The sequence below is a fragment of the Hypanus sabinus genome, chromosome 26, assembly GCF_030144855.1.
Source record: "Hypanus sabinus isolate sHypSab1 chromosome 26, sHypSab1.hap1, whole genome shotgun sequence".
In the NCBI taxonomy this organism is placed as follows: Eukaryota; Metazoa; Chordata; class Chondrichthyes; order Myliobatiformes; family Dasyatidae; genus Hypanus; species Hypanus sabinus.
In genome coordinates, this window is record NC_082731.1 from 26,969,290 (window position 1) to 26,988,085 (window position 18,796).

The following is an 18,796-nucleotide window of genomic DNA, read 5'->3' on the forward strand; positions in this document are numbered from 1 at the left end:
AGGACTCCAATCCACCTACTTTTCTTTATTGGCTTACCTCCATTATCTCCTGTCTAAATTTAGAGAAGATAAGAAGTTGGACATTTGATACATCCTTTAAATTTGAAGAAACCTGGTGACATTTGTTCAATATTTTCATATGGTTTGATTTATTGCTCTTACAGTTAGCTCCTCAAAACTTTCTATTTGATCAGAAAGTTTCTCTTTTTTCTTGCTTTTAATCTCAGTATGGGCTGCCCAGTCCCTTCTTTTTGTTTAGTGGTTTTTTTCATTGTGTATATAAAAATTATAAAAGTTCTTTATCTTTTTATTTCTTTTCATGGAATGATAAGAGGAGAATTGATTATCTTATTTTTATTATATACTAGTAGATTAATATTAAGTATGATCTTGATAATATTTATTTTTCCTTTTATATGAATTGGCATCGATATAGATATTTGAGATTGTGTGTGTGTGTGTGTGTGTACTTTTAATTAATAAAAAAAAGATTGATAAAGAGAAGGAAGAATTTCTCAGCATCCTGTGAATCACACCAGAGCCAGATATTGATGGAATGTTTCATAATCAATGTCTCAATCCCATGTTTCAACATATTAACCCAATTCTCCACACTCCATCCTATAAAACTCTGGGTACAGTAGCTTCTCCATTGCACACACAATCTCCCTTCAATGTCCCAGATGAAAGTCAGCACCTCTGTCCCTTGGTGCCCTGGAAAAGGACAGAACTCACTGTCGAGTCCAAAGCCTTTGGTCTTCCCAGTGTTTAGCTGAAGGAAACTTTGTGCGTCCTGCAGTAATGCCCATCAGAGAGTGTGGAGGTATTGGTACAACTACAGGTGACACAGAACTTGATATCAACAATGTGAATGTTTTAATGTGATGTGAGCAAGAGAGCATTTTGAGAAAATATGCTATTGCAGGAAAATACAACAGATACTGGGGTAAAACACTCCAGGAGTAGAAAACATAAACAGGTACTAGATTAATGCAAACCAAGAGACAACAGAATGGATTCCCCATGTCCATAACCTGGAGTGCATGCGTCAGCACGACTGATCAATACAACTATTGACAGAGTCATTCCCAATGCCTTATCTGAAGGAATTCTATCACAGCAGCAACTTATCGATGAAATTCCATGGAGACAATTGAATACAATATCATGACGTAACTACATAAACTAATAAACAGTAAAACAAGTGCGAAATATTATTAACACTAAATTAATTTCATTGCAATTTAATTAAAAATCAATCCCAATCCCGTGGGATCGATCTTAAAAACAATACAGTGATGTATTTGTCATGATACAACATAACTATGGATGACTTTTAGTTATTCATTCGTGAGATGTGAGTATAAACAACATTTCTTTCCCATCCCAGCTGCTCTCAAACCGGGTGGATTACTGAGCCATTTCACAGTGCAGTTACAGATCATTTACATTACTGTGGGCCTGGAGACATATACAGGCCAGACCAGGTAAAGTCAGCAGATTCCCTTCCCTGAAACACATCAGTCATGCGTTTATACACCAATCCATTTCTCAAAGCCACAGTTACATGTTTAATGAACTGACTTTAAACCTCCCAGCTCCCATGTTGTGATCTGAACTCGCGTATGAACATCACACACTCAGCTTCATGATTCCATTCTCAGTAACTGTCACTCACTCAATGCCATATCTGTTGTTCAGCAACCAGACTCACGCCCACTCTCAGATTTTAGCCAACTACAAAGGCAGGATGTGCAACAACTGAGGATCCTACCTTGCCTCTGGCCTCTGCTCCTCTCTGGGAATGTCGGTTCACATCCCTGGCCTGCCTCTCCTTCTTTCCCGCCATGAGAACGTGCTGCCAGTCCTCCAGTATATTTTACACTCTTCACTGCTCACAGCAACAGCTTTGTCTTCTGCTTCCTGTTTATGTCTCTGCCTCTCTCTCTCTGTGTCAGCTAAGGGCTTTGACAGCTTGTTTGTGCACAGTGCAGGCAGCTTGTCACAGCCAGCTTCTGACCTTGTGTACTGTGCGGTGGGAGGGAGAAATGAGGCAGCAAATTGAAGGTCTGAAAAGTCTGAAATGAGCTTAGAGAAGGAGGAAAGAGAGAGAGAGAAAGTTCAGGTTGAGATAGAGAAGCAAGGAAGGGAATGGAGGGAGAGAGCACAGAGTAAAAGGGACAGACCCTTCAAGACCAGTGTACTAGGCTGATGCACAAATACAAGCCATATTCCTCATTGTGTTTTGGCACTGGGAATCTCCCCCATTATGTGAATGTGTGTGTCTCCAAAACCATATCTGATTATATTTTCACACAACACTGAATAAGGGGGCATTTCCCTGGAGACGGACTGAGAATTGTTCCTTTGAATTTTATCCTGGGGCTTTCTCTAATGATTGTTGATACCTGGAAGAAGCAGTCCTCTCATTGATGTGAATCAATCCCATATTCCCGAGTATTAGATGGCAGGTGACACCAAAATAGATGGTATTGTAGGAAGTGGACATATTGTACATTGCTGTGACCTTGCACATGGAGCAGGGACACATATAAAATGCTGGTGGAACGCAGCAGGCCAGACAGCATCTATAGGAAGAAGTACAGTCAACGTTTCTGGCTGAAACTCTTCGTGAGTCCTGACGAAGGGTCTCGGCCCAAAACGTCGACTGTACTTCTAACTACAGATGCTGCCTGGCCTGCTGCATTCCACCAGCATTTTGTGTGTGTTGCTTGAATTTCCAGCATCTGCAGATTTCACCGTGTTTGCGGTTTTAAATTCACAGGGAGCAGGAATTCAGTTCTTTGGACCATTCAGACATTTACTGGGACAGATAGGATATGTACAAATAATTTTGCACCTTTATTTAAGAAGGGCTGCAAATAAAATTAAAAGCTGGGATCTATAGATTGGTAAGCGCAATATCTTTGGTAGGAAGTTAATATAATAGGGCAAATATTGGTGGGAAGTTAGATTGGGAAGATTATAAAAACCACCAGAAGGCAACAAAACAAGTTTTAAAGAAGCAAAAGATGGAACACATAAGTCTTAAAGAGGATACTAAAAGTGTCTTCAGACACAAAGTGTAAAGGAGAGGTGAGAGTGGAAATCAGACCACTGGAATACAATGCTGGAGAGGTTGTAATGGGGACAAGGAAATGGTCGATAAACTGCATAACAATCCTGCATCAGGCTTCACTGTGGAAGACACTAACAGTATGCTGGAAGTTCAAGAGAGTCAGGGCGCAGAACTGGGAGATGCTGCCATTACTAGGGAGAAGGTTCTTGAGAAACTGAAAGGTCTGAAGTTAGATACATCACCTCGTCCAGATGATGTACATTGTTCCATTGTTTAAAAAAGGTTCTAAGAGTAAACCTAGCAAATATCGGCCTGTAAGATTAATGTCAGTGGTGGGTAAAATAATGGAAAGTATTCTTAGAAATGGTATATATAATTATCTGGATAGTCAGGGTCTGATTAGGAACAGAACCTAATCTGGATTTGTGCATGGAAGGTCATGTTTGACAAATCTTATTGAATTTTTTGAAGAGGTTACCAGGAAAGTTGATGAGGGTAAAGCAGTGGATGTTCTCTATATGGACCTCAGTGAGGCCTTTGATAAGGTTCCACATGGAAGGTTAGTTAGGAAGGTTCAATCATTAGGTATTAACATTGAAGTAGCAAAATGGATTCAACAGTGGCTGGATGGGAGATGCCAGAGAGTAGTAGTGGAGTAGCAGTCAGGTTGGAGGCCGGTGATTAGTGGTGTGCCTCACGGATCTAAACAGGGTTGTTTGTCATATATGTTAATGATCTGGATGATGGGGTGGTAAATTGAATTAATAAGTATGCAGATGATACTAAGATAGGTGGTGTTGTGGATAATGAAGTAGGTTTTCAAAGCTTGCAGAGAGATTTAGGCCAGTTCGAACAGTGGGCTGAAAGATGGCAGATTGAGTTTAATGCTGATAAGTGTGAGGAGCTACATTTTGATAGGAATAGTCCAAATAGGACTTACATGGTAAATGGTAGGGCATTGAAGAATGCAGTAGAACTGGGTGATCTAGGGATAATGGTGCATAGTTCCCTGAAGGTGGAATCTCATGCGGATAGTGTGGTGAAGAAAGCTTTTGGTATGCTGGCCTTTATAAATCAGAGCATTGAGTATAGGAGTTGGGATGCAAAGTTAAAATTGTACAAGGCATTGAGGCCGAATTTGGAGTATTGTGTCCAGTTCTGGTCACCAAATTATAGGAAAGATGTCAACAAAATAGAGAGGGTACAGAGAAGATTTACTAGAATGTTACCTGGGTTTCAGCACCTAAGTTACAGAGAGAGTATGAACAAGTTAGGTCTTTATCCTTTGGAATGTAGAAGGTTGAGGGGGGTCTTGATAGAGGTATTTAAAATTATGAGGGGAATAGATAGAGTTGATGGAATAGGCTTTTTCCATTGAGAGTAGGGGAGATTCAAACAAGAGGAAAAGTTGAAAGTTGGGGACAAAAGTTTAGGGGTAACATGAGGGGGAACTTCTTTACTCAGAGAGTGGTAGCTGTGTGGAACGAGCTTCCAGTAGAAGTGGTAGAGGAAGGTTCAATATTGTCATTTAAAAAAAATTGGATCAGTATACGGACAGGAAAGGAATGAAGGGTTATGGGCTGAGTGCAGGGCGGTGGGACTAGGTGAGAGTAAGCGTTTGGCATGGAATAGAAGGGCTGAGATGGCCATTTTCCGTGCGGTAATTGTTATATGGTTATCTGTTAATACACCCAGGTTCTGAACGAGCTGGCTCAAGGGATTGTGGAGTCATTAGTAATGATCTGTAAAGGAGTCACTAGATTCAGGAATGGTTCCAGAAGACTGGAAAACTGCAAAAATCACTCTACTCTTCAAGATGAAGAGAGGGAGAAGAAAGAAAATTATAGGCCAGTTAGTCTGACCTCAGTAGTTTGGAAGATGTTGGAGTTGATTGATAAGGATGTGTTTTTGGAGTACTTGGAGATACATGATAAAATAGGCCACAGTCAGCATGGTTTCCTCAGGTGAAAATCTTGCCTGACGAATCTGTTGGAATTCTTCAAAGCAGAATAGACAAAGGAGAATTGGTGGATGTTGTGTACTTGGATTTTCAGAAGGCCTTTGACAAGATGCCACACACAAGGCTGCTTACCAAGTTCAGAGCCCATAGTACTGCAGGAAAGATACTAGCATGTATAAAGTAACAACACACAAAATGCTGGTGGAGCACATCAGGCCAGGCAGCATCTATAAGTGTCCCCCTTCAAGGGCCTTGGTCCGAAACATCGACAGTGCTTCTCCTTATAGATCTGCCTGGCCTGCTGTGTTCCACCAGCATTTTGTATGTTGTTGTTTGAATTTCCAGCATCTGCAGATTTCCTTGAGCATGTATAACGTGGCTGATTGACAGGAGGCAAAGAGTAGGAAGAAAGGGAGCTTTTTTCCAGTTGGTCGCTAGTGACTAGTGGTGTTCCACAGGGTTCTGTGTTGGGACTGTTTCTTTGAACATGTAATGTCAATGACTTGGATGATAGAATTGATGGCTTTATAATAAAGTTTTCAGATGATCTGAAGATAAGTGGAGGGGCAGGTAGTTTTGAGGAAGTAGAGAGGCTACAGAAGGATTTAGGCAGATTAGGAGAATGGGCAATGACGTGGCAGATGGAATAGTGTCAGGAAGAGTTTGGCCATACACTTTGGTAGATGAAATAAGAGGCTATATTATTTTCTATATGGAGAGAAAATTCAAAAATATGAGGTGCGAAGGGTCTTGGGAGTCCTTGTGCATGATTCTCTAAAGATTAATTTGCAGGCTGAGTCAGCGGTGAGGAAGGCAAATGCGATATCAGCATTGATTGTAAGAGGACTGAAATATTGTACGCAGCCGATCAGCAGCATCAACACAGCTCCACAAACTAACTGAAAGTACAGAGGGTATAAGCGGAGTGGCCATTGTCGGGAGTAGGCCAGTGGCAAGAGTAGAAGTGTCAGGTTTTGGCTCGGAAGAGGCATCGGCTCTGTGTAAAGCTTCTGTTAAGGTTTCCTTTTCTCTTTTTTCCCTCTATTGCTGTTCTATTTAAATGGCTGTGGTGTGTTCTTCCTGCCGGATGTTAGATCGTGGGAGACCCAGAGTGTCCTGGGGAACTACATCTGTGTGAAGTGCATCTGGTGCAGCTCCTTGAAGACCATGTTAGGGATCTGGAGCAGCAACTGGATGACCTTCAGCTTGTATGGGAGAATGAGGACATAATTGATCAAAGTTACAGAGAAGTAGTCACCCCGAAGTTGCAGGAGGCGAGTAGCTGGGCGACTGTCAGGAGAAATGGAAAAAGGCAGTTAGAGCAGAGCACCCCTGAGGCCATTCCCCTCAAATGTATCCGCTTTGGATACTTTTCTGGTGGATCACCTCCCAGGAGAATGCTACAGAGACCAGATTACAGGCACTGACCATGGGTCAGTAATGCAGAAGTGAAAGAGAGAGAAAAAGGGAGCGGTCGTGATAGAGGATTCGATAGTTAGAACAGACAGGACATTCTGTGAGTGTGAACGGGACACCCGGATGGTATGTTGCCTCCCAGGTGCCAGGGTCAGGGATGTCTTAGATCGCATTCACAAACAGTTTGGAGAAGGAGGGGGAGCAGGCAGATATCTTAGTACATATTGGTACCATTGACATAGGTACAACCGTTGTTGGTAGAACTTCAGGTGGTGGTGAGAGGGCATACAGGAGTGAGATATGCCAACTAGTGGAATGGTGCCACAGCAACAGCCTGGCACTCAATGTCAGTAAGATGAAAGAGCTGATTGTGGACTTCAGGAGGGGCAAGATGAAGGAACACATACCAATTCTCAGAGGGATCAGAAGTGGAGAGAGTGAGCAGCTTCAAGTTCCTCGGTGTCAAGATCTCTGAGGATCTAACCTGTTCCCAACATATCGATGGCAAGACAGTGGCTATATTTTAAAGGAGTTTGAATAGATTGGTTAAGTCACCAAATAAACTCAAAAACTTCTGTAGTTGTGCTGTGGAGAGTAATCTGACAGGCTGCATCACTGTCTGGTATGGAGGGGCTACTGCACTGCACCAAAAGAAGCAGCAGAAGATTGTAAATCTAGTCAGTTCCATCTTGGGTACCAGCCTACAAAGTACCTAGGACATCTTTAGGGAGCAGTGTCTCAGAAAGGCAACACCCATTATTAAGGACCCCCAGCAGCCAGGGCATGCTCTTTTCTCATTGTTACCATCAGACAGGAGGTACAGAAGCCTGAAGGCACACACTCAGAGATTCAGGAGCAACTTCTACCCCTCTGCCATCCGATTCCTAAATGGACGTGGAATTTTTGGACACTGCCTCACTTTTTTCAATATACAGTAATTCTGTTTTTGCACATTTTAAAAAATCCATTCAATACAACATAATTGATTTCCTTGTTTATTTTTTTATTTCTTATTGCATTTATTATTATTATTCCTCTGCTAGATTATGTATTGCATTGAACTGCTGCTGCTTAGTTAACAAATTTCACATCACATGCCAGTGAAAATAAACCTGATTCTGATTCTCATGCTGAAAAGAGAATTTAGAGAGCTAGGTAGAAAGCTGAGAAGCAGGACCTCCCGGGTAGTAATTTCTGGATTGCTGCCTGTGCCACACGTCAGTGACGGTAGAAACAGGAAGATCTGGCTGATAAATGCGTGGCTGATAATTGAATTGAATTGAATTTATTTCTTATATCCTTCACGGACATGAGGAGAAAAAATCTTCGTGTTACATCTCCTTCTAAATGTGAAATGTGCAATCACAGTAATTTATAATAATCTATAATAAACAGAGTAGTCAATGAAACATAGAAATACACTCTGATCAATGTGAGTTAATCAGTCTGATGGCCTGGTGGAAGAAGCTGTCCTGGAGCCTGTTGGTCCTGGCTTTTAAGCTGCAGTAGTATTCCCTGGGTGGCAGCAGCTGGAATAGATTGTGGTTGCGGTGACTCGGGTCCCAATGATCCTACGGGCCCTTTTCATATACCTGTCTTTGTAAATGTCCTGAATCATGGAAGTTCACAACTGCAGATGCGCTGTGCTGTGTGATTAAGGGAGGTAAAGTTCCCATACCCGGCAGTGATGCAGCCAGTCAGGATTCTACATGAATAAAGTAGTGGCTGAATTGCAGGAGGCATAGAGTGGGAATAAAGGGAACCTTTTCTGGTTGGCTGCTGGTGACTTGGTCTGTGTTGGGACTGATTCGCTTTACATTATATATCAATGATTTGGATGAAGTAATTGAGGCTTTGTTGCAAAGTTTGCAGATCAGATGAAGACAGGTCAAGAGACAGGTAGTTTTGAGGAAATAGAGAAGCTGCAGAAGGACTTAGACAGAGTAGGAGAATGGGTAAAGAAATAGCAGATGGAATACAGTGTTAGCAAGTGTATGGTCATACACTTTGGTAGAAGAAATGAAAGGGAGACAAAATACAAAAAACTGAGGTGCAAAGAGACTTTGGAGTCCTTGTGCAGGATTCCCTAAAGGTTAATTTGCAGGTTGAGTCTGTGGTGAGAAAGGCAAATGTGATGTTTGCATTCATATCAAGGGGACCAGAGTATTAAAGCAAGGATGTAATTTGAAACTCTATAAAGCAGTGGTGAGACCCCACTTGGAATATTGTGAACAGTTTTGGGCCTCTATTCTTAGAAAGGATGTGCTGAAACTGGACAGGGTTCAAAGGAGGTTCACAAAAATGTCTGCAGGATTGAATGGTTTGTCATATGAAGAGTGTTTGAGGGCTCTAGGCCTATATTCACTAGAATTCTGAAGAATTAGGGGTGACCTCATTGAAACCTATCAAGTAGTGAAAGGATATTTTCTATGATGGGGGAGTCTAAGACCAGAGGACACAGCCTCAGAATAGAGGGGCATAGTTTTAGAACAGAGATGAGGAGGAATTTCTTTAGCCAGAGAGTGGTGAACCTTGTGGAATTCCTTGCACAGGCAGCTGTGGAGGACAAGTCTTTATGTATATTTCAGGCAGAGGTTGGTAGATTCTTGATTGGGCAGGGCATGAAGAGATACAGAGAGAATGCAGGCGATTGGGGCTGAGAGGAATATTGGATCAGCCATGATGAAAGGCAAGGCAGCCTCAATAGGTCAACTGGCCCAATTCTGCTACTATGTCTTATGGTATCAAAAACAAAAAGAGCATGAAACCTTGGCATTCAGGATGCGAGATGCAATGTCCACAGCAGCAAGTCCTGCTGCGCCGGCTGCCGCTGTCACCAGAACAGTCTCCCTGGCAAGTTTCAGCAGAAACAAGGGACACAACTTCAAATTAGATTCAGGCCTCTCAGAAATACAGAATCACATGATCACAAAAAAAAGTTGCATTTAATCATCCATGTCATTTCTGAACAACAGCAACTAGGTACTTGTTCAATGACCAACACTTTGGTCGAAGTGGTGAGTTTTAATGACTGTATTAAACAAGAGCAATGGAAGTCAGGATCTTTCCCCATAAGCGTGGAGCTAGGCAGCAATGTCCAGCATAGAACAACATCTCATGAACCAGGCAGCTCACAGAACTGGTCTTTGGGTACTGCCTACCTGGTGACCTTAATCAAGATACATTAAGGAATACAATTCCCCAAACCAACTGCTTCCGGGTGACACTTGCTAAGAGGCTCAGCTGTGTTGTAGTTCAAGAGAAATGGGAATGGGCTGGCCATTTCATTCACAATAACACTTACCCCACCCCCGTCAAAAATTCATCTTTAACAATTACACTGTATTGTTCTTGAAGAAAAGCCCCTTGGCAGAGTTACTGGAGTGGGAGCAGCTGTCAGTGCTGGTAAAATTACCATAAATGTAATTTAGCTACCTCAGAATTGGGAGTGGAAGTCGCAAGGTCAAACTCAATCCCTAAGGACAGCCTCAGAAGAAGGTAAAAAAAGAAAAAGCAGGTTGTGAATTTGGTGAGAGTGATAAGAGATTGCAGGGGTGGAGGGAGGAATATTAAATTGCAATTTGAGTGAGCTTCGATGAGGTTAAGTTTAACTTTCACATCATTTGACATTTTCTTTTGAAATAAAAGCCCATTTAGTCCACAGAATCTATGCCAGCTCTGAGAGAGCGTTTTAAGCAATTCCATTCCCCATATTTTCCTGTCACCTATTTTCTTTCCCATACCCACTAACACCCACCAGAATCTCCTGCCATCCACTTACACCAAGGGAAATTTGGAGTGCCCAATTAAGCAACTGAACAGCAGCTCTTTGGAATGTGGGAAGAAACAAAAGTACCTGGGAGAAACCAACATAACTCACAAAGAGAGCAAGCTTGAACCTGGCTCACAGGAGCCACGAGATAGCTGCACAAACTGCAGCACCAACGGTGTTTGGTGTGTATAAAGAAAAACTTAGATCAGACTTAAAATTTGTTATAAATAGTGATAGGTTGTGCCACAGTCTTGCTAAACAGCAAGACTGCTCCAAGTGAAGTTGTTTAAGAGTACAGGTTGAAACTTGCTAGTCAAGCAGCCTTGGGACCTGACTGGTATTGAGTCACAGAAAAATTGCCTCCAATCATCATTTTCGGAGCAGGAGAACTGTTCTTCCCAAGTCGCAGAGGTCGGTGTTGGGAACATTTCTTTTTATGCTGTATATAAATGATTTTGATGATGGAATAGATGGATTTGTTAACAGGTTTACAGATGATACGAAGATTGGTGGAGTGGCAGGTAGTGTTGAGGAAACAGACAGGATGCTGGACTTGGACAGATTAGGAGAATGGGCAAGAAAGTGGCAAATGAAATGCAATGTTGGAAAATGCATGGTCATGCACTTTGGTAGTGGTGATAGATGTGTGGACTATTTTCACAATGAGGAGAAAATCCAGGAAACTAGATGCAGAGGAACTTGGGAATCCTTGTGCAGAACACCCTGAAAGTTAACTTGCAGGTTGAGATGGTGGTGAGGAAGGCAAATACCACGTAAGCATTAATTTCAAGAGGTCTAGGATACAAGAGCAGGGGTGTGATGCTGAGGCTTTATAAGACACTGGTGAGACCTCGCCTTGAGTATTGTGAACAGTTTAGGTCTCCTCATCTTAGAAAAGATGTGTTGGCATTAGACAGGGTCCAGAGGAGGTTCACAAGGATGATTCCAGGAATGAAAGTGTTATCATACAAGGAACGTTTGATGGATCTGGATCTGTACTTGCTGGAATTCAGAAGAAAGAGGGGGGATCTCATTAAAACCTTTCGAGTGTTGAAAGTGGCTCAACTAAGATGAAAAGGCAAAACAGACTCGATGGGTCAAAATGGCATAATTCGACTGCTATATCTTATGGTTTCAATGGAGCAGTTCTGAGGATTACGAGCAATTTCAAAAAAAGGGGTAGATTAGGATTAGTCAGCAAGGCTGTGTGTGTGGGAGATTATGCCTCATGAATTTCCTCCATTTCATCCCTGCTCCAGCTTCCATAGGACCATACGGTTTCTCTCGTTCTGTTGTCATTTGTTCATTCCTCATCTATTAGGGCATAGTAAGTTTAGTAAGAATGGCTCCACACTCTGTGTGCGATGTGGGAAGTCTGGGAGACCTCTAGTCTCCCAGCTGAACATATCTACACCAGGTACACCAAATTGCAGCAACTGAGAGAATGTATTAAGGAACTGGAGCTGCAGCTCGATGACCTTCGACTCGTACGGGAGAATGAGGAGGTGATAGACAGGAGCTACAGGGACGTAATTACCCCAAAGTTGCAGGAGAAAGGTTACTGGGTGACTGTCAGGAGAAGGAGGGGAAATGCACAGCCTGTGCAGAGAACAACTGTGGCTGTTCCACTGAATAATAAGTATTTCTTTAGACACTGTTGGTGGGGGGGGGGGGGGGGAAGGCAAAGTGACCAAGCCTCTGACATTGTGTCTGATGATGAAGCTCGGAAGAGCAGGGGGTGAAGAGGACTGCAGTGTTAATAGGAGATTCCTTGGTCAGAGGAACAGAAATGAGGTTCTATGGGTGCGATAGAGACACACAGATGGTATGTTGCATCCCTGCTGCCAGGATCAGGGATGTCTCAGACTGTGAACATGGCAATCTCAAGGGTGAGTGTGAGCAGCCAGAAGTCTTTGTTATGAGACACTCCCAACCACACCAGCTTCTGGGCTTTAAATGCACTGACACTCTGGAGTATGGATCACTGGCTCAGGTTCAGGATGGTCCCTCTGATTGGTCATCCTGGTTTTGGTGCCAAGAATTGACTATTTCATGAATGGCTGAACAGATGTACGGTGCTCAATTGTAAGCCTACTTGTGATATCATCTGGAGGAACTCAGCCGGCCAAGCAGCATCTCTGGAAAGGAGTACAGTCGACGTTTCAGGCTGGGACCCTTCATCAGGTTCTAGACATATCCAGCAACAGACTGTGGATTTGCAGATGAAGATAGATAGATACTTTATTGATTCCAAAGGAATTTACAGCATCACACTAGCATTAGAAGTGCAGATATAAATACAATAACTGGAAAGAATAAAAAATAAATTCCTTCGAACAGTCTAACAGGAGAGGGTCATCACTTCCCCGGCTATAGGCTGACTCTTTATAGAGGCCAATGGCCGAGGGTAAGAATGACCTCATGTGGTGCTGTTTACAGCAGCACACTTGTCTCAGTCTATTACTAAACGTGCTCCTCTGTTCAGCCAAGGTGGCATGCAGAGGGTGAAAAACATTGTCCAGAATTGCCAAGATTCTCCGTAGGGTCCTTTGTTCTATCACAGCTCCAGTATATCCAGTTTGACTCCTATAACAGAGCCAGTCACCCGTTAGCATCACCCGGGTTGATGTCATTGCCCCAGGACACCAGCCCAGAAAAGACTGTACTGGCAACAACAGACTGGTAGAACTGGTGAAGGAGAAGCCTGCATACTCCAAAGGATCTCGCTCTCCTCAGGAAGTAGAGGCGAGTCTGGCCCTTCGTGTGGAAGACATTAGTGTCTACGTTATTGACTCTACACTCATACCCCTGATCCTCGGGTACCCTTGGCTGTCCCAGCATAACCCATCCATGAAATGGATGGAGGGGGAAATCATTGTTTGGTCCAGACATGGTAAGACAGTTTGTCTGTGGCATGGTGCTCCAAGACCCAGACTCTCCTGTGACCAACGTCCTGTTACGAATGTGCCACAACTCTGAGGGGCCAAAGGGTACAAAGTAGCCCCCTCCTTTTTGAGAATCGCAAGATCACTATTAATTCAGGTCTGGGACCCAGGAAATAACAGAGAGACATGCAGAATCCACAAGGTTTTGGAATGTGTACTGGCCTCAGCGAAAACAAAGCCACTGATAATGGCGATTGTCTCTTGGAGACGGAATTGTGTATTGAGTACTGTACTATTCATTGAAGCCCCTCAGGGGATGAACAGAGTGGGCTGGTTGAGGGATTGCATCATCGCAACCTGATTGACATCTGAGACCCCGTGAGTAAGGATAAAAGAGGGTCTGGGGAACAACCCCTTTAGACGCACCAGGAGAAACACTAGAAATCCCGTGACAGCATTTAATAGCGACAGCCGGTGGGCAGCTTGCGGGCGTCCTTTCCCTTTGCCTGGGATTGGCGGCCTCACGACGGCAGAACGTCTTTAGCTAAAGGAGAGGTAACGAGTGAACGTCCACACCAACGGGACTCCCAAAAGATCAAAATCATAAAAAGGAAAGCTGGCAAGTTTCTAAAAATCTCTCTCTCTCCAACCAAAAGGCTGCATCCTGAATGAACTGAGTGACTTTTATATTTCCATCGGACAATACATTATTCTCCTAGACAACGATAGAGCTATTTCTTATTGATTATTATTATACCCACACTTTTAGATTTATTATTGACGACGTATATTATCTGTATGTTTGCATTGCTATTGTTTTTGTGTATTTTTACTAATAAATACTTTTAAAAATAGTACCATCAGACTTCAATGGACCTCTCTATTTTTGTTGGTAAGTGACCCAGTTACGGGGTTCGAAGCAGTCCAATAAAAGGGCAGCCTCAGACCTTCTGGAGACCTCGTCCTCCACTCAAGGATGGATAAGCTGCTTCCAGCCAATGGGCCTGGGTGAGTCCCGACACTCTCGAGTCGCGATCCCACAGGAACTAGAGAGAGGGAATCTCTAGTTCAGGGGAGGACCAAAGAGATGCCCAAACAGTCGGGGGAACGTGCAGACAAGCTTAAGGAATCCAGCCACCAGGTCTCAAGGAAGGGAAAAGACCACTTTACATGGAACCATGAGAACTATTTCCAGGAGGGAAAGAACCCTCTGAAATGCCTCGCTGCCGTCGCCTGAGGATTCAGATGGAGAAACGGACTCTGAATTGCCCCATTTCCATGAATGAGCTTTGAGCCTAGGGAGGGGTCTCTGAAGTCGGTTGAATCTCCCCTGCTGCCTAAGAAGACTCAGGAGTCATTCTCACAGGAAGGTCGGGAGGAGAGAGCAGCAACAAAAATGTCAAAATCCCTTCATCCTGGCCTTTGGCAAGTGAAGGGCCTTGAGTCTTCCCCTGCACTGACCCTACGACTGTGCGATAGACCTACTGCCCGATACTTGTCCCACACAGGGACACATCTCTATGGACTTTGTCATGGGCCTCCCGCCATCTGAGTGGAAGTTGGTCAACATGGTAATTGTCCACTGGTTTTCATAAGTCCAAAAGTTCATTGCCTTGGAAAAGCTACCGACGGCAGTGGAGAAGGCCCAAATTTTCCTGGTCCTGTTCTTCAGGATCCACAGATTCCTGGTGGACATTGTCGAGGATTGTGGTCTACGATACACCTATCTTTTCTGGTGGGCATTCTGTAAACTGAAAGGGGCAACAGCAAGCCTTTCCTCTGGGTCAAAGGTCAGATGGTGAGGACCAACCATGATTTAGAATGTACACTAAGTTGCCTGGCCTCGGAAAGACCTGATGAGTGGTGTGATCAGTTGATGTGGGCAGAGTTCACGAAGAACACCTTACAGCATTCGGCACATGGGATGTCATAGTTTGAGTTCCAGTTTGGTTATCCTCTGCCTCTCTTTCTAGAACAGGAGGCTGAAGTTGGGGTCCCTGTGGCCAAAGATTACATCCAATGCTGCAAGCAGAAATAGATTAGGGCAAGAAAAATTCTTCTGGCCTCCAGCCAGAGGGCGGAGACCAAGGCAACCTAAAGAAGGAGACAGGGTCCCACTTTATACCAGGGCAACAGGTTTGGCTGTGCAATCATGATTTGCATCTCTGGGTGGAATCTGGAAGTTGGCGAGCAAGTTTCCTGGACCCATCGAAGTCCTGAGGCAAGTAAACCCGGTAGCTTATAACTTGCATTTCCCCAAGATGCTAAAGATCAATCCCAACTTCCACATCTCTAAATTAAAACCTGTCTGCATCAATCTCTTATCCTCAGCATCATTGGCCCTGCCACCACCCAGGTTTTTTGAAGGGGAACAGGTCTTCATGCTGAAAAGATATTTAGATTCGCATACTGTTCAGGGCGTTCAGCAATATCTCATGGGCTGGGAAGGATTCAGACCTGAGGCAAGGTGCTGGGTGCCTGAAAGATACATCTTAGATCCAGCCCTCATCCACTATTATCATCACTATCATCACAGTCTTGGTACATATTGGCACCAATGACATAGGTAGTCAAGGGGAAATGATCCTGAGGAGAGATTTTAGGATTCAAGGTAGAAACTGAGAAAGAGGACCTCCAGGGTAGTAATCTCTGGATGACTGACTGTGCCACATGGCAATGAAGGTCAGAATCGGATGATCTGAATGGTGAATGCCAGGCTGAGGAACTGGTGCAGGGGACAAAGGTTTAGATATATGGATCATTGGGGCTCTTCTGGAGATGGTATAACCTGTACAAAAGGGACAAGTTACACCTGAACCTGAGGAGGTCCAATAACCTTGCAGGCAGATTGGCTATTCTGGATTGGGTGTTGTACAATGAACTGGAATTGTTTAGACTCCTTAAGGTAAAAGAATCCTTTGGAGTAAGTGATCACAATATGTTCAAATTCAGCCTGAAATTGGGATTAGGAATCTTTTACAAACCAACAGAGGGTAACTAAAAAAAAGTCAGTAAGAAGATTAAGACGGAATACAAAAGTAAGCTTGCCAATAATATTAAGGAGGACATCAAAAGTGTCTTCTGACACATGAAGTGTAAAAGACAGGAAAGAGTAGATATCAGAGCACTTAAAATGCTGGGAAGGTAGAAATGGGGGACAAGGTAATGACGGATGAACTGAATAAATATTTTTCCTCAGCCTTCACTGGGGAAAACACCAGCAGTTTGTTTGAAGCTCCAGGTGTCAGTGGTCATGAGATCTGTGAAGCTACCATTACTATGGAGAAGATTCTTGAGAAACTGAAAGTTCTGAAGGTAGATAAGTCACTGAAGCTGAAGTCACCTTCCATGTCGCTCTGGTGACTTTGTTCACAGTCACAAGGGTTTTACCTGTGATGAGCTGGTCTGTAACCATGACTTTTTGTAAGATTTTCCATTCAAAGGTGCTTTCATACCAGTCCATGATACAATCCATACCCTCCCAGTGGTTCCCATCCCCACTACTCTCCTCCGCCTTCCACACCTCTCTCCCTTTAGTTCATGTTCCACCTTCCTCTCCTATCAGATTCCATTATCTTCAGCCTTTTGTCATTCCCATACTCACCTACCACTTTCTAGCACTGTTCCCATCATTCCATTCCCCATCTGCCTGTCAACCCACTCACCTCGAGGCACCTATCTCCTGACAGCACTTGCTCTACCCCTTCCCTCACCTCTTCACACCGGTCATTTCCCCTCTGTCTTTCAGTCCACATGAATGTTCTCAACTCGTAACATCACACCTCCATGTCCACTCGAGATAGAGCTTAATGTTTGGATATCAGATGCCTCCATTCGATCAGGAGGAAGATGATTGCAACTTCTATTAAGCATCGTTTTATTTAAACCATCAGAAAATGTGACTAACAAGCAGAAAATTCACTCCCAAAGTTCCCTGAAGTTCAGAGATGCAGTATGGAAGGAATAAATTAACCGGGAACGACTGGTAAACATCACCACTGGGTGCAGGTGTAAACCTGTAGTGCTTTTGTTCCCAAAGGTTTCTCTGTTTAACCTTGACAATTTTTCAGCTTTGCTGAAACATCCCCTTTAATTTCATGAACCAAATGGACCTTTCTGAAAATTTTCTTGCTCTTCGACCATCCACACCCCCTCCCTCCGGACCTAAAAGAATGACCGATGATAGGGCAATCCTTATGACGGCTCTGCGTGCACACCAATGGAGATAAAAGGGAGGGTGAGAACATGCAGACCTCCAACCAATAGAGACCAACTGTCTGCATGTTTTTCTATCGATTGATAGATGGGCGGGAGGACCATTAGGCCTTTTGACCAATGGCGGCAGGGATAGAAACAGGTAGGTGGGAGGTTTGGTTCAGTGTGTCTGCCTGACTCCAATCTGGTGTTTCCCTTCTCTGACTTCCTTCAGCAAACAGCCTACGGTGGGAATGGCCTGTCCATGTTTACATCCCTACACTCTCAAAAACATTCTCTCCACATCTTCTGGGCCTTTCATGCCCTGGAATAGATGAGAAAGTTTCAGGTAAAGGAGCCAGTTATAATAATATGATAGAATTGGATGGACTTCCGGGTCATCAAGGGAATGGTGGCGTAGGGAGAGGTCGCTCGACAAAAAAGGTAAACTGCCCCAAAGCCAAAATTAGACAAATATTTAAAATTGAATAACTATATTAATAAAAGGGGCAAGGATGTTGTCTAAGAACAAGAGTAAAAAGTCCGCTCAGAAGGTTGATTAAAACAAGGAGATGCAGCGAGACGACGGGCCTAGCTCCCCCACAGCAAGCCAAGGCAGAGATAATGAGGAAGAATCAGTGAATTTGACTTTGATTCTCAGAGAGATTTGCGAGTTCCGACAAGATAACAGCAAACAGTTGGAAGATATTAAAGGAGAAATGGTAAACACTAATTTGAGGTTAGACGAAGCCGAAGCGAGGACTGTAGTGACTGAGGAGAGGTGGCAAAAAGCAGAGGAAGTGATAGAAATAATGCTAAAGCTGCAAGAGCAGCTCCAGTGGAAGCTAACAGACCAAGAAAGCCGCTCAAGAAGGGAAAATGTGAGGATCTACGGAGTTCCCGAAGGAGCTGAAGGTAAACCCGGACTGATGATTCCCTTCGTGGAGAAGCTGCTTAGAGAGAATCTTGATATACCGGATGCAAAAGACCTAAGGATAGAAAGGGCTCACCATGCGTTAGCTCCACTGCCCCTGGCAGGCGCCCATCACAGATGAATTGTAGTCAGATTCCTCAGCTACAGAATGAAGGAAGAGGTGCTTAAACGTGCATGGCAAAAGAAAAGTTTCATGTTGAGCAACTGTACGTCAGTTTAGACCACGATTACGCACCGGGGATCCTTGCCAGTTGGAAGGAATATGCGGAAGCACGGAGTGTCCTGAAGGAAAACAATATCAGATTCCAGATCCTGCATCCAGCTCAGTTAAGAGTCTTTTACAATGAAGAGATAAAAACCTACACTACAGTAGAAGAGGCAACGTTGGACATGGCGGACCGAGGACTACCTATAAAAGTTATCACCCAACCTGAGTCGTTCCTGGAGAGGATTCGACAAAAGTTATGGCAGCCAGCACGGGGAAGATGCTACACGAGAACCAGAGTGTCAAATTTCAAGGAAAAGCTGCAAATATTCAGACGCGAACATACAGAGA

General features: G+C 43.8%; 1 long non-coding RNA gene across 1 annotated transcript in view; it reads right to left on the minus strand.

Moving 5' to 3' along the window:
• Positions 1-1,957, minus strand: part of LOC132381342 (uncharacterized) — a 100,845-nt gene extending 98,888 nt beyond the window's left edge. The window contains exon 1 of the long non-coding RNA XR_009508010.1: positions 1,775-1,957. This is a non-coding gene — a long non-coding RNA (uncharacterized LOC132381342). The remainder of the gene's footprint in view (positions 1-1,774) is intronic.
• Positions 1,958-18,796: the final 16,839 nt, after the last annotated feature.